The sequence below is a fragment of the Pollicipes pollicipes genome, unplaced genomic scaffold (genome assembly GCF_011947565.3).
Source record: "Pollicipes pollicipes isolate AB1234 unplaced genomic scaffold, Ppol_2.1 Scaffold_6686;HRSCAF=7923_pilon_pilon_pilon, whole genome shotgun sequence".
Classification (NCBI taxonomy): Eukaryota; Metazoa; Arthropoda; class Thecostraca; order Pollicipedomorpha; family Pollicipedidae; genus Pollicipes; species Pollicipes pollicipes.
Window position 1 is genome coordinate 45,582,063 of NW_023596921.1, and position 13,472 is coordinate 45,595,534.

The 13,472-nt window shown below is 45.4% G+C and overlaps 1 long non-coding RNA gene across 1 annotated transcript; it reads left to right on the plus strand.

Annotated features, from left to right (window-relative positions):
* Nucleotides 1-3,340: 3,340 nt before the first annotated feature.
* LOC119108499 (uncharacterized) lies at nt 3,341-8,551 on the plus strand. Its single transcript, XR_005095303.1, has 3 exons — nt 3,341-3,590; nt 3,980-4,117; nt 7,939-8,551. It is a non-coding gene; the product is annotated as an uncharacterized LOC119108499 (long non-coding RNA).
* The last annotated feature ends 4,921 nt before the right edge of the window (nt 8,552-13,472 follow it).

The following is a 13,472-nucleotide window of genomic DNA, read 5'->3' on the forward strand; positions in this document are numbered from 1 at the left end:
TATAAGCTCACTCAGGAAGGTCAGTCGTTAGTCCCTTAAGCCAACATATCACAAAAATGGTTGCGTAATCACCGTCTGTATCGGTCGTTAAAAAACTGGTATCTATGAAACTGTGGTCGACTTCGAAGAGGGTTCGCCCAGGCTTAGTAAAAAGTTCCTTTCTAGTGATTGTATCATGTTATCTGCAAACAGCTTATTTCCCATACATTTACTATTGCTCAAGTTGCGGGGCAAATTAGTATCATGCGTGCACCTGGGTGTTGTATGATGATGAACTAAGGACACGAAGAGAGGTTATGTCACTCATTAGGTGTCTGAAGAATAAATTAGCAACTAATAGGGATGAAGTGTAACTGGATAACGTGTGTATTGTCTACTCTTTCTCGCAAGTCGCTGAGGGGATTGCTTTTTGCTTCAGCTTCCTCGGACCTGTGAAAAGCCAAACTTAGGGAGACTGTAACCTGAAACTCTCGATGCCCGCAATAAATACGCCAGGTGACTGGCGTTGAAAACTAACACTTGCGTCATCCCAAGCCATGTGACAATTACGTCATAAGTTGATTCGTTAATGATGCTAATGCCGTCCGCTGCCTCATTGTTCTGCTTAGGGACACCATACGGAAAAATGCGGTGGCAAGTTGACACAACTGCTGTGACAGATCCAGAAGGTGATTCATGAGCACGTGACTTCCACCGGGTAACGCTGTGCCACCGGAGAGCTAACCATAAGCTTATATGTTTAAAAATTTTCTGCCTTCTTTTCACTCTCACCCGACAAGAACACTGTATCAGTGCGAACAAGATCTCTGTTTTCCTACTCCTCGTCCGGCCAAACTCCAGTAATCATTCGACGTTTTGGCAAGAGCCTCTGCAATCATCATGGCAGCCAGCTGGCTAGCCTCGTTTGATCCTCGCCCATCGTATTTCCGACGCTCCCCATAAGCAGCCAACTTCCGCGCAGACAGCTCAGCGCCGGCGGGCAGCCATTAAGATTCTTGGCCAGGCTGCACCCCGCTAAGCAAACCCTAGGCTGGGTCGGCGTGCCTGCGACTTTTGCAACGATAACCCATTCTCATTTTCCGCAGAACACTTTGTTTAGAGAAGTGCTGCGATTTGAGTTTTTAGCTACTTGCGCTAATCCACCATTGCATTTTTTTATTTCAAAACCGCCGGTGTCAAAATGAATTGTGTGAAATGATGAGCGAAAGCATTTTGTTATATAGGTGGTTTTGGGCCATATTCTTGCATTCATTACCAAACATGTGGCCTATAACAATGCATCAATATCGGGTCATAAGTCAAACTGGTGCTTATACCTGGTGATTAAACATCCTCTGACCTGTCCTGACGCTAATAAGAGCAACAAATATAGTACCTCTACACACTCATTCCTTTTGATGCTTTCCACATTGTAAATTTACAGGAAAAATGTAAGCTGTAGGAATCAGGCTTTTTCAACCCGACATTGCGGGGCACGACGATAAGGCTCGGTGAAAAGGCCAAGTAAATTAATGCGATCTCAGTGACCTTTTTGACTTAGAAAGGTAACCAGGTCGTTACAACATGTAAATATGGATCAGATATCATCAGCGGATTTTCTTTTAACTTTAACTGCGGGCGGTTTCATGTGTGGTTTTTGGATGTGATATAAGATGCAGTCCAAACCTTTTCATGTGCTGGATTTAAGGGAACCAAGCCAGCGATAGGCAGCGCCTGTGCCTGTGCCCTCTAAAATTACAGGTCAACTGCAAATATTGTGTTTGTTAAACTCTGGTGTACCACAAAACTCGGCACGATCCGTTTTGTCTAATGACATCACTTGGCCAGCGCGGCTATTACCACCATCTACCCGTCATCCTTGTCAAGGGCGCATAGCAAGCGTTTAACACGACTCCAACTCATCCTGCCTGCCACCGGTTGGGAAATCCAGAGGCAGACGTTCTATGCAAGTAAGCTGCCGCAACATAATGACGGCGATCGTAAAGGAAACCTGACTGGATGCACCCTGAACCTACCGCCCAACGTAGACCGATCCTGTTCATCGCGTAGTTTTGCATCTGACTTTTTTCCAGACACAGTTGATGGACAAAAGTCCCGTGCAGGGTGAGCTTTTCGATCTCATTTCACTAAGCTCGTCATTTTAAACATGACATTTCCAGAAGAGCAACGTTGTACCTTCATAATCCGAGGTCGCAGAGGTCTGACATTTCAAGTGAACCTAAAATAGTGAAAAGACAGCGGTGCAGGCAAGCTCGCTGAAATCCAGTCGAAGTATCGTAAAATTATTCTGGTAACAAAACAATGGCAAGCTGGCGATTGGCAAAGACCCCTAGAGCGGAACGGCCGCGTTGTAGCACTATAGGTTTTTTATTCCCTTTTAAAAACAGACAACGCTTTTAAAGCATTTAAGGTTCTTCATACAAAATATTAGGCATTCTTGTTAATAAATATCCTTTTCTCAACAAACAAGGGAAGCATTCTCATTTTTTCAGTGGCATGAGCGCAATGCACGGATCGTTGAAAATAACGTGGTAAGACGTTCTCACTTGTTTGCTGGCTTACATGAACGCTAACAGGCTTTTGTAGGTTGTATGGTAACATGTTTCTTACTTTTTGCTAGTTGACGTAAATGTATGCTCTAGTAGTTCGAGAGACAGGGGAACCTTGTCGCAGTTATTCCGCCATTGCGGAAAATTTCACAAAACGTACTTTATTTAAACCGAACCTAACCAAGGCTCGACATTCAGTAATTATTGTGCATTCCGCAAAGTGCATCATGACATGTATCAGACCCGGAAATAATGCAACATTGTTTTTTTCGGGAGGGGATGCCATCCGTGGAAACAAATCAGAACGTACTTCGGAGCGGAAAATATCAAATAGCAAAATCTGTGCGCCAAGAGTATGTTACATACTTCTCGACATGTCAAACAGTATTAATTTGGTTTGAAAGTCATGACAAAATGCACCACGCTCTGAAAATTTATTCCGTCTCATATAAAACATAACCACCGTTTATTGTGTGCCAGTGCGTGCCACTAAACGCACCCAATGCAAGTCGAGGCAAACGTACTCATATTAGTAACCAAATCTCCTAGCTCTGTCGCCATTCTGAATCTCTGCTTTCTGTACGCGTTTGCAGCTGAAATCGTTCGTATTTCAGCTGAACGACTTACACATTGCGTTAGTCTGAGACAATATTTGGGGCAAAGTTTGTATCAAATGCCAGCAAATGGAGCTTTGAAATGATGGTCCCCAAGAAGCAATGTCACGTTTTCCTAAGGCAGATTTGGAATGCTTTGTTATATCTAGACTAGACGCTCAATGCCTTTAACAAGATGTTATCAAGTGAAGGAACTAGAGTACTTGCATTAGCTGACGTTTTCAGCTCTTGAGGATGCCGCATTAATGTGCCGTGAAGTGCATCGAGTAACTACTAAAATTGCGCTTGTTATTAAAAGACTTGAGTTAAACTTGCTCAATCGCATACTGGCTTGACAAATTACAGGCTATGCTTTTAAGCAAAATTCTACCTCTGACCTTGTACGTGCTGTACACACAAATATTTATATTGCCACAGCGCATCGAAGGTGAGGTCCAAAAGCTCTCCAGTGCATACTTGATACAAGCAAGAAAGGCAATGGGCTTCTGCTTTTTCGGCATTATGGTACTCATAGCGGCAATAATCGACATTGATATGCCAGGAAGTATTAGATAAACAATGCTGTCAAATTATGTAAATTTATGCAAGTTTATGAGCTATCAAAATATAACTTGTGTTTGTCTGACAACTTTGGGCAGCCAGTGTCTCTTGGTAAAAGACAGGTCAATTATTGTCCGCAAAATAATCCAAAAAGTTTTTATCGATGTTTAGATATTTGTACGCATTGACACCATAGATATCATGTAATTATGTCAAGCCGTGCTTTGCCCATTTAACAGGCAAATCTAACCTGACGGAAACATATTGGTGTTCTAGGACTACAATGTTTCGTCTGCAACAGCAAGCAAGATCACGGATGCAAAAATGATGAACTGAAAGGTGGACATACCAATAAACGTTTCACCAAGACATGCAAGGAAAGCGATGCAGTATGCGTGAAGTTGGGTTTGCAAGGTACGTTCCTGAGTTATGCATTGCATACAACATTAAGGCCATATTTCATTTACCCTATATCTCCAGATGGGGCTATGACACCGATTTTCGCGTGTTTTTTTCTAACCTTTGTCGTAACAATTCCATTATGCATGGGGTGTGCGATTTTTTACGACATCGTGTGGCTCAAGGAACAGCTTTTGGGTGGCATGCTCATATGCTACTGGGAGATTTAAATTCCGGCACTTCGGAGGAGTGAATTCAGTACTTAAGCATTCAAGTAGCAATTGTATACGATACAAGTCTTATTCATGTGTTCTGCAGCACGTAGAACACCGTTTGCATGACATGGATGCATCCAGAGGTTGCGATAAAGAAATTATCTAAACTACTGTGTGGAACAAACTCATACATGGTGGTACACGACGACAGATCAGTGTGGTTTGCCCAACCAACCTTGCCATGTGCTTCGTTAAGCTCTTGAATTGGACTGGTTTTATGAGCCAAGGAAGTATCTAGACTAGTCGTTGGATGTGTATGCTGCTATTTTATGGTGCGGAATGCGACTTGCTATATAGTTAATATATTTGCGGCTTTCAAAATCATATTCAACTCCTTACTCTACTCCTATTCAACTCCTATTCAATTCCTATCTATTCGCACTCATTCACGCTAAATTTGTATCAGTTTGCACCTGCATATGCGTATCAAGAGAAATATGATATTGGACCAAGGATGCGTGCAATGAATACCTAAAATAACACAAAAGAAGGCATGGTGAATTGTCCTTTAGCGATGTGTAGTATCGGTAGTGTTCACATATGTGTTGGTATGTGTTGATGCATGTTGACGTGTGTAATGATGATATTGCTGGGCAATGTTTGCCAATCAACATTTTGTGGTGACTTTTCATCGCACGTACTTTAACCTTCGCTCCGTCCGATGTCTGAGACAACCACGCCCGACCAGGGAGAAGCTGGCTTCCCTCTGGCGTCTCTCTCTTTCAGATGCCGTGTGAGAAAATAAAGATACTGTTGTGATGAACTCGTAAAATCGAGGAGAATGTTTATACTTGTTTTAGGTTTAGGGCAAATTTGGGGTCACCAAAGGTCGCAAAATGTCAAAAACAGTCATTTCGAAAGATACAGTTAAACCTATGTTACACACCACGTCGGACACGTACAGATGAATATTGAGGGCACGAAAATAAGCGTTAAGGCTGTGGGAAGTCCATTCTGACCTTTTCTGTTCCCCAAAAGGGTCAGGTCAGGTCAAGCCACCGTTCAAAGCTGGCCTACCAACAGTCTACAAAAACATTACTTTTTCGCGATGCGCTTCAGGATAAGTTTACCTTATTATGTACACCTGTGGGCCAAAACCTTTCAAAACACACGCATATCTTTTAAGGCTGAACTATTGGTCACCCAAGGTCAACTTAGCTCGCATTCATAAACCATCAAAATGAACAAATTTGAAGTGCTAACCGGTTCTATGTGACCAGTACAATGTTTTTGTGATCAGAAATATTGTATTGTACATCTACAGGTTATCAAGATCGCATAGCTATTGTTTATATTATACAAAGTCTCTTCGAAGCCTTGCAATGCATTGGTAACAAACTGAAGACATACACATTATTACGTGAGATTATACGTCACCAGCTTTACAAAAACGATAAGGAGGTAGTTACGTGCGGGGCACTCGCCCATCTAGTCTCTCCGCTACTTGAATCAGATGCCATTGACCTTAGATCACCGCATATGTCCTTAGATGTTGCATATGGCCTCAAATGTCATTACATGACCTTAAATGGCATTGCATGACTTCACATGACCTTAGCTGACCTAACATGGCCTTGCACGCCCTCACTTGACCCATTGTGACTTCATTATGCATTATAATGGTGTTACAACATTTTTCAGCACGGTACTTGAATGCGACATCAAAAATTACATATCAGAACTGCCTATTTTGAGCTCAGTATGTGTTTTACAGAAAATACCCATAGAGGTGGGTCATGACCTGCGCCAAGACAATGTGCTTTGTGGTCATATGCTGGCTATGCATATGAGTTAGCACTCTTTACCTCATATAACAACACCAAAACTACCTAAGAATACGAACAAAGTTAGTTTTTATTCAAAATAGCAAAATTAACCTAAACTGAGGTAACTTACCTTGCATTTTCCAAAGATCAGAAAGATATAAGCTGCAAGTACTATTATGTTTCATGTTCATAACGAGTTTTAACAACGGCAAGTGACCCACGACGAATTACGTGTGGACATATATTTTTAGAAGTGCACCTCTAGCCTAGCCTAGGCCACTGATCCTGGCAGATGAAAGCTTGACATACACAAATAATGTTAAACTGATGGATGAATAAATACGACAATTTTTGTGCTGCTCCAAGCGTTTGTTATTGATCTGTGCTCGAAGAACCGTAGAGGAGGTCAACTTCCCCCGGCTGAGCGCGCTTTTATGCAATTTTACCGTTCTGTGAATCCATAGTCACGGACATTGGGATACATTTAGTATTTTTGTTATAGTCACTTATCTATCAGCTTGCTTCTTTTGAATTGAAAATCGGTATATTCTATATCGTATTCTTCGATGCCCCCACTTGGCCAGCCGCTATTCTCGCAGCCGTCGCAATGCACACAAGTCAGTGTGGAAGGATGTCGTGCAGGCTAAGATGAAACTAGAGCAGGATAAAGATGGGAGTAAAATGTGGGGTTGTATAAAGAGGGTTTGTGACTGGCATGGGGGAAAGATATACCTGTCAGGCACTCATCAGCAACGAAGGCGCCAAGCGTGACCGATAAAGGGGTTAAAGTTGAGAACATCGGTAGATATAAGTCGGTGATAATACGAAAAGGACAGCACAAAATTAACGATAGTGGCCTTCCTTTTGTTACGTTGAAGCTCATGCCCTTAACCTCTATTCAATGTAGTACTCATGCTCATTTGTCGCTGGAAATGTAAAACCTCATTCAGTTTATGATTCTACCCTTACACTGGAGAAGAAAGATGTTTTTATTTCGGGCGGGGAGTACGAGCACGCTGAGCATGATACTCTAACGATGCTCTCTTTGTGTATGAGAGAAGCCAAAGGTATCACGCCTCAGAAGGCAAGACCGCTCTATTGATTGTCCTGCTAGGAATTTCAGCTGGACTTACTGACCGTCCGTCCAGAGCATAAACACTGATAGTATCAATACTGAACAACAAATTAGAAAACACGGCTACGGCACAGTTCTGAAAGGAATGTATATCGTTCAGGTTTTGCGGGTACACCGCACGTGTCCAAAGTGTGCCATAACTGAGAGCTCACTGCAGTGCTTACTTGCGCCGGCTCCAGGCGTATGACTACTTGAGGCCTCCGCGATTTACCGGAGCCTGAATTCCCCAGAAGTTTTGGTCAAGTTATTTCTGGTTAGAGTGCTCAGTGCTGTTATATTGGGGTACTCAGTGTTTTCACATGTACTTTCCAGAAACGCCATGTCTAGCATACCGGCTGCTGTTAAACGCTTGATAACCTTTAGCGGATGGCAAGTGGGAAGTGATGTTTCATATATATATATATATATATATATATATATATATATATATATATTTCTCTCTTTCTCTCTCTCTCTCTCTCTCTCTCTCTCTCTCTCTCTCTCTCTCTCTCTCCTCTCTCTCTCTCTCTCTCCTCTCTCCTTCTCTCTCTCTCTCCTCTCCTCTCTCCTCTCTCTCTCTCTCTCTCTCTCTCTCTTTCCGTCTTCTGAACGCTGAGGCTTGCCGCCACCGTTCCAAAGAAGCCATGACGAGGCACTCCCAGACTGGTTTGATGTGTGCAGTGTCAGGCTACTACGAGCAACACTTCGCTGGGAGTGATCTGAAGCGATACTACGACTCCCTGGACAAGAACGCCGCATGCCGCGGGATCACGCCGCCAAGCGGTGCTGGCACTACCAGCGCCTCTGGCGGCCATCTGGCAACTACAGCTTCAGTTGGAGGTCCCGCGGGTGTCGCTGCCGGCAACGGCTCGAAAGCCGCGGGCGCTGGCGCGACCGGAGCCCCGGCGGGGTCGACAACAGCGGTGCCGGCGGGGCGGCACGCCGGCGGCCATGACGACGGTCATGACGCCCACAGCCGGCACGGTAACCACGGGCCCGGCGGCCATCAGCACCCGCCAGATCAGCCGGCCGGCTCTCATGTGCACAGACCCGCCGACGGCCAGAACGGCACCGGCGGGGGCCAGAAGATTTGCCCGGTGAGCACATCGCCGACTTAGGTGCTGATCGGCCCATCTAACAACACATTCTCACGGTAACTTTCTATGACGGAGCGCGTTTCACATCAAAGGTTTATACCGACTGGTCCAGGTCCGGTCCAGGTCCGGTCTGGTCCAGGTATACCGACCGACTGGTCTGGGTCCAGGCTATGTTACAGAGAAAATATAGCCCGCGGCGGATTTGGCAGCATCAGCGTGATGAAGGTTTGGTGCACATGGTTGTAACTTGAGGCCCGCACAGTCAGTGGTACACGATATCTAAGACTGCCTAAATGCAATCAGTTGAGTACGGGCAGAAATGCGAGCTAGATAAGGCATAGTATCTGGTTTCGAAGCTGAGTTACTCTTGATATTCCCATCGTCAGGTGAACCAATACACCCACCCCGTATTCGTCCTGTTTCCTCCGAAAGGCTCGCCTTACCGTGTGCACGCTGCGGTGATCAGTCATGAGTCCGTCTCATGACCGTCCGGCTGGGAGGAGTAACACCAGGGCGGGAGCAGACCTCGACGCAGGGTGCCTGCGCGCTGCGAGACTGGGGGGGGGGGGGGGGGCGACGTTCTGTGACAGCCACAGCACTGCCGCTCATTTAGCCTCTCGGCTCTCACATCAATCTCATTGGTCTGAAATTTTAAACTATGGTCGACACAGCTCAAACCTAAGGCAAACACAAACTGGGTGTGGTGTGCGTGAATGCACATGAATTATGGGCGTACTGACAGCAGGCTGTAGGCGCTGTGCAGAATGCTGCTGCGTCGTGTGTTAGCAGGTGACGGAAGTGATTTAGTCCATGGTTGTCTGACGGTTTTCTGTGAAAGTCGCTGAAGATCAACCGCATGCTGCATAGTATTTGTTTGTGCCAGACCACCGACACAAAAGTCTGCGTTTCTAATGTAATGATAGGCTATGTTACAAGAACAAACAATATTACGCATGGCCACGCAGCCTATGTCATCAATGCCAGAATTCATTAAAAAAACAGAAAAAACAGAAAATTACTTAATAAATCGATTAAGGCTGCTCTATCTCAGCAAGGATTTTAAAGTCAATTAATAGGAGAGGAACTTTTACTTACGTTGAACGCATTTCTGTCCGTGGTTATAGCGGTCAAATTTATTTCACGTAGACAAAGGTTTCGTCAGTTACGTATGGCCCTTAGTTTCGCAATGATAAAGTTCGTGCATGTCTGCAACTTGAGTGCTTGTGTGACGCCGGTGCCAGCGGAAGGAGGGAGAACGGGGGTGACGCTGCTGTCACGGCGGTTGCAGGAGCTCCTGCCATTCCCGGACCGAGTTGCCACAGTGGATCGTCGAGAGAGCCGTAACGTCTACATGTGCGGCAGCCGCGCCGCCTGGACCGCCAACGGCGTGCTGAACCGCTGCCGCATCACCAGCGACGGCATCGTGGTGCAGCACTTCTGCACCTGCTCCAGCGACCTCTGCAACGGCGCGCCGCGTGCCGCCGGCCTACCTACAGCCTTCGTGCTGCTGGCGGCAGCGCTGTACCGTTTGCATGGTGCGGTTGGCTGAGGGAGCAGTCGTGATGGCCAGCGGGTGGAATCAGCTAGAGGTTAATCGGGGTCAGCTGGAGGACTATCAGAGGTCAGCAGAGGGCAAGCATGGATCGGCGGGCGGAGATCGATGGCGGCCGCAGGTGGCGCCAGCTGATCGTTAGTTCGATGTGATTACTTGAAAACGACGTTGAGGTAAAATGTGCACAGCCTCCAATTCATTGGCTGCATCAAGATATGTCAGTGAGGAAATGAACGCTAATTCTCCACACGAAATAAACGTCAGAATTTTATTGATGACAAGTGATGCAAGAAGTAAGCACCACAACGCCGTCTGCTTTGAACGCTCGGAATGTAGAGCAAAATAGCCCAGGTTGAACGAATGAAACCAGCGACACAACTGGAGCACGTATCACACTGCACAACTTTTATGCTGCACGCTTGGGTGTGGAATGTAGTACGCCAAGGGTAGCAGCGGTCATGTTTAGAATGCTTGAGTATGCCTTGACGTAAGTTGCGAGGAACGGGTTAAAGAGCGTGGTTTACATTTGTATCGGGTCTTGAACTGAATTAGGCATTTTGAAGGTCATTCGGTGCAGTTCACAGCCCTGTCTATCTTACGACCTGAATCCTCTAGTTTCTGAGCAACATGCCCTCAAATATGTGCCGACTATTTCATGCAGACAATTTCAAGGTCATTCAGTCATGATGACGCCATAGCGGCGTCGTTGAAATCTTACCATCCAATCGGCCATGCGGCGTTTTAAGGCCAATAAGAATATAATCGTCGAGCCATTTACATCTGGCGTTCGTGAGCATGATTTTCAGATGTAATGGACGTCAACTGGCTCCAAATTGACTTTGAGCAGGCTGTAAACGTTTCAATCACGATTTGGTCATTTGGATCAGAGCTCTTTCATCCACTGATAATCATATCAGGATTATTGAATGAAGGAGAAGGGATAACGGTGGGGCAGGACGACATGTGCCTGAGGGACCAGCCGCCGAGCCCCAGCACGCGCCTGGGTAACCGGCTAGATACCCTTCGCTCGGGTGGGGGGGGGGGGGGGGGGGGTAATTTGACCCTCCCAAGATCTCGGGAACTGAGAAAGCTAGACACCAATTTTGTAGTGTGTTGACCTGTACGTGAAATCACTTAGGTTAAAGTTTCAGGTTCCTAGGTCATGACCTTCGGGCCAAGTAATGTCAAAGAATGTCAAGTTCCAGGTTGGTCTTCAAAGTGCCCCCACAACTTAGATAGCCGTTTCTAAGCAAAAGGTCACGTGCTCATTTAAGGTTAATGAACTTGTTGGACCTTTTGAAGGTCAAGTTGACCAAAATCATGCAAGATTGTTTTGAGCTTTGCATTTGATTAAGCGGCAAAGATTACGCTAGACAGTATGTTCCTAAAACAAAATGTTGACCTGAGTCATTTCAGGTCAATGACCTATTCTGACCTGTAAGAAGTCCATGGATGATGTATAATGCGGTTCCTACTATCAATACACTCGAAATGAGCACCAAAAAATATCCCATACAGCAAGCCTTAGAGCAACAAACCAGGTTGATTTTGACCTTGTGTGTCCTTCATACCTAACCTTAGGTCAATGTAATTTCCTCATTCAACCGCTATGTTGCCTAAGAAAGCATCTCCTAAGACCTAAGATAGGTCAGCGACAGCGACCAAGGTACATTTAATTTTTCATGTCAAACAATCCGCTATTCAATTGTCTACAGCTATGCAAAATCTGGCGCGGCTACGCCGCGTTGCTCGGAGACCATTCTGAAAAAGCCTTCCGGGGGAGGGGTCAATCTGACCCCCACCCCACCAGAGCGCGTGTTAACCCCTAGGCAAGGACCCCTGTGCGGAATATGCGCCGGGCGTCCGGACGCAGTCCCCTCCGAGCATGCCCGTACAAGCGGGGCGTCGCGGGGATGCAGGATAGGGAACGAAGAGGGTAAGACAGTCGGATTTTTTTTTTATCGGGAATTACGTTTTGTGCTATATAATAAAAGAAGTTGGATATGGTTGCTAAGAAATATGGAAATGTGACCTCTTATAGAAAACCTTAAAAATAGCACATGAGCTGAGTATGTAAATATAAGTAAGCACCTCAAAGTTGCTAATAAATATGCAGGAACACCACGAGAAAGCGCAAAAAATACAAGAACATAACGGTATCTGGTTAAGGGCACTTCCAGCATCGCCCCGGCCACCTCTCGTGAGAATAAAGTACAAGTGTGTGCTAGGATTGCCAGTGTGGTAATTGCGCACGGCTAGTTTGACAAGACCTCAACGTAATGAGAGTGTTCCAAGACGCAAGCACGCAATAACGCATTGAGGGGTGCATTACTGAACAGGAAAATTGCGTTGTCTGGAGTGGTCCTTTTATCATATACCAATGTTTATAAGTAAGCTTAGTTAATCATATCGGAGACTTGCTCCAATGTTCTCAACTATCCAACATTCTCGTTCATATTTCGTGCCGTTCAGTCAGCTGAGTACGATTAAGATGTGATGCCGGAAGCGTCACTGGCATACCAGCTTGCACATCCCGGGGAAAAGTTGGCGGTATGATCTCTAGTTTATTGATGTGTGCACAGGAATGAACAGTGGTGGGTGATGATACATGAATGCAGTCTTTATACACCGCGGCGTGTTTCAACACAGGAATTGCCCACCGATACAGTAAGAAATACATCGCACGCGCTTCCTCCATCGTAACTTGATGACTGCAAACCAACCACCGTAACCACGAGTGAAATATTTAACTGACGTTTTCATTACGCGCCACCCCTTCAGGTATATATCAATACCTTAAATACTGAAGCCTTCAGTGTGTTGACTCAGGTCTAGAAAGACGGGCGAGGAGGCAAAGCAACGGGCAAGTGTGAGCATTAGAATTACCACGCATCTTAATAATTCGCATATTTCAAACCAGTTTCTCTCTACTGTGAATAATGTCGTGAGTTAGCTGACGAATCCAAACATGCTAAAACCTATACAGATCCCTCACATATCTACGATCCATTTGTTCACTCCAACATTCTGATCTTGATGAGTTTGAGCAACACCTTTTATGAGCATGCGTGCATCGTCAACCTTCATCCTTTAACTTTGGCGAGCAAAACGACACCACATGAAACCTTAAAGCTACAGAAATGCATTCATTCAAGGGATTTGCATAACATAAAGCAGCAAAGCATTAAACAGCCCACTCACGACGCCACATTCTAAATGATTCAGTAACGTTTCGCGCAACATTTCGCAACATTAGGAATGATGACCAATGTCAGTGTGTTCATGTCCATACGTTCACTTTCTCGTCAGCTGGGAATAAACAACGCCACAGCAGCTAGGTGGGTGAATGTCGTCACAGTCGGCCAACTTTACGACCACTCAAAGTTGAGCTCGTAGTGGACCTATGGCGTGAGGCGTGATGAGCGTGGAACTTACAGAACTGGTGACTCTGATTAAAAAGAAGACAAAAAGACATGCTGAACTCATTATTCCATTGCCTATGGTTATAGAATTGTGTTCTTTTGGAGAGCCGGCGGAAATGTCACTTTAAGGCACTGACGTCACAG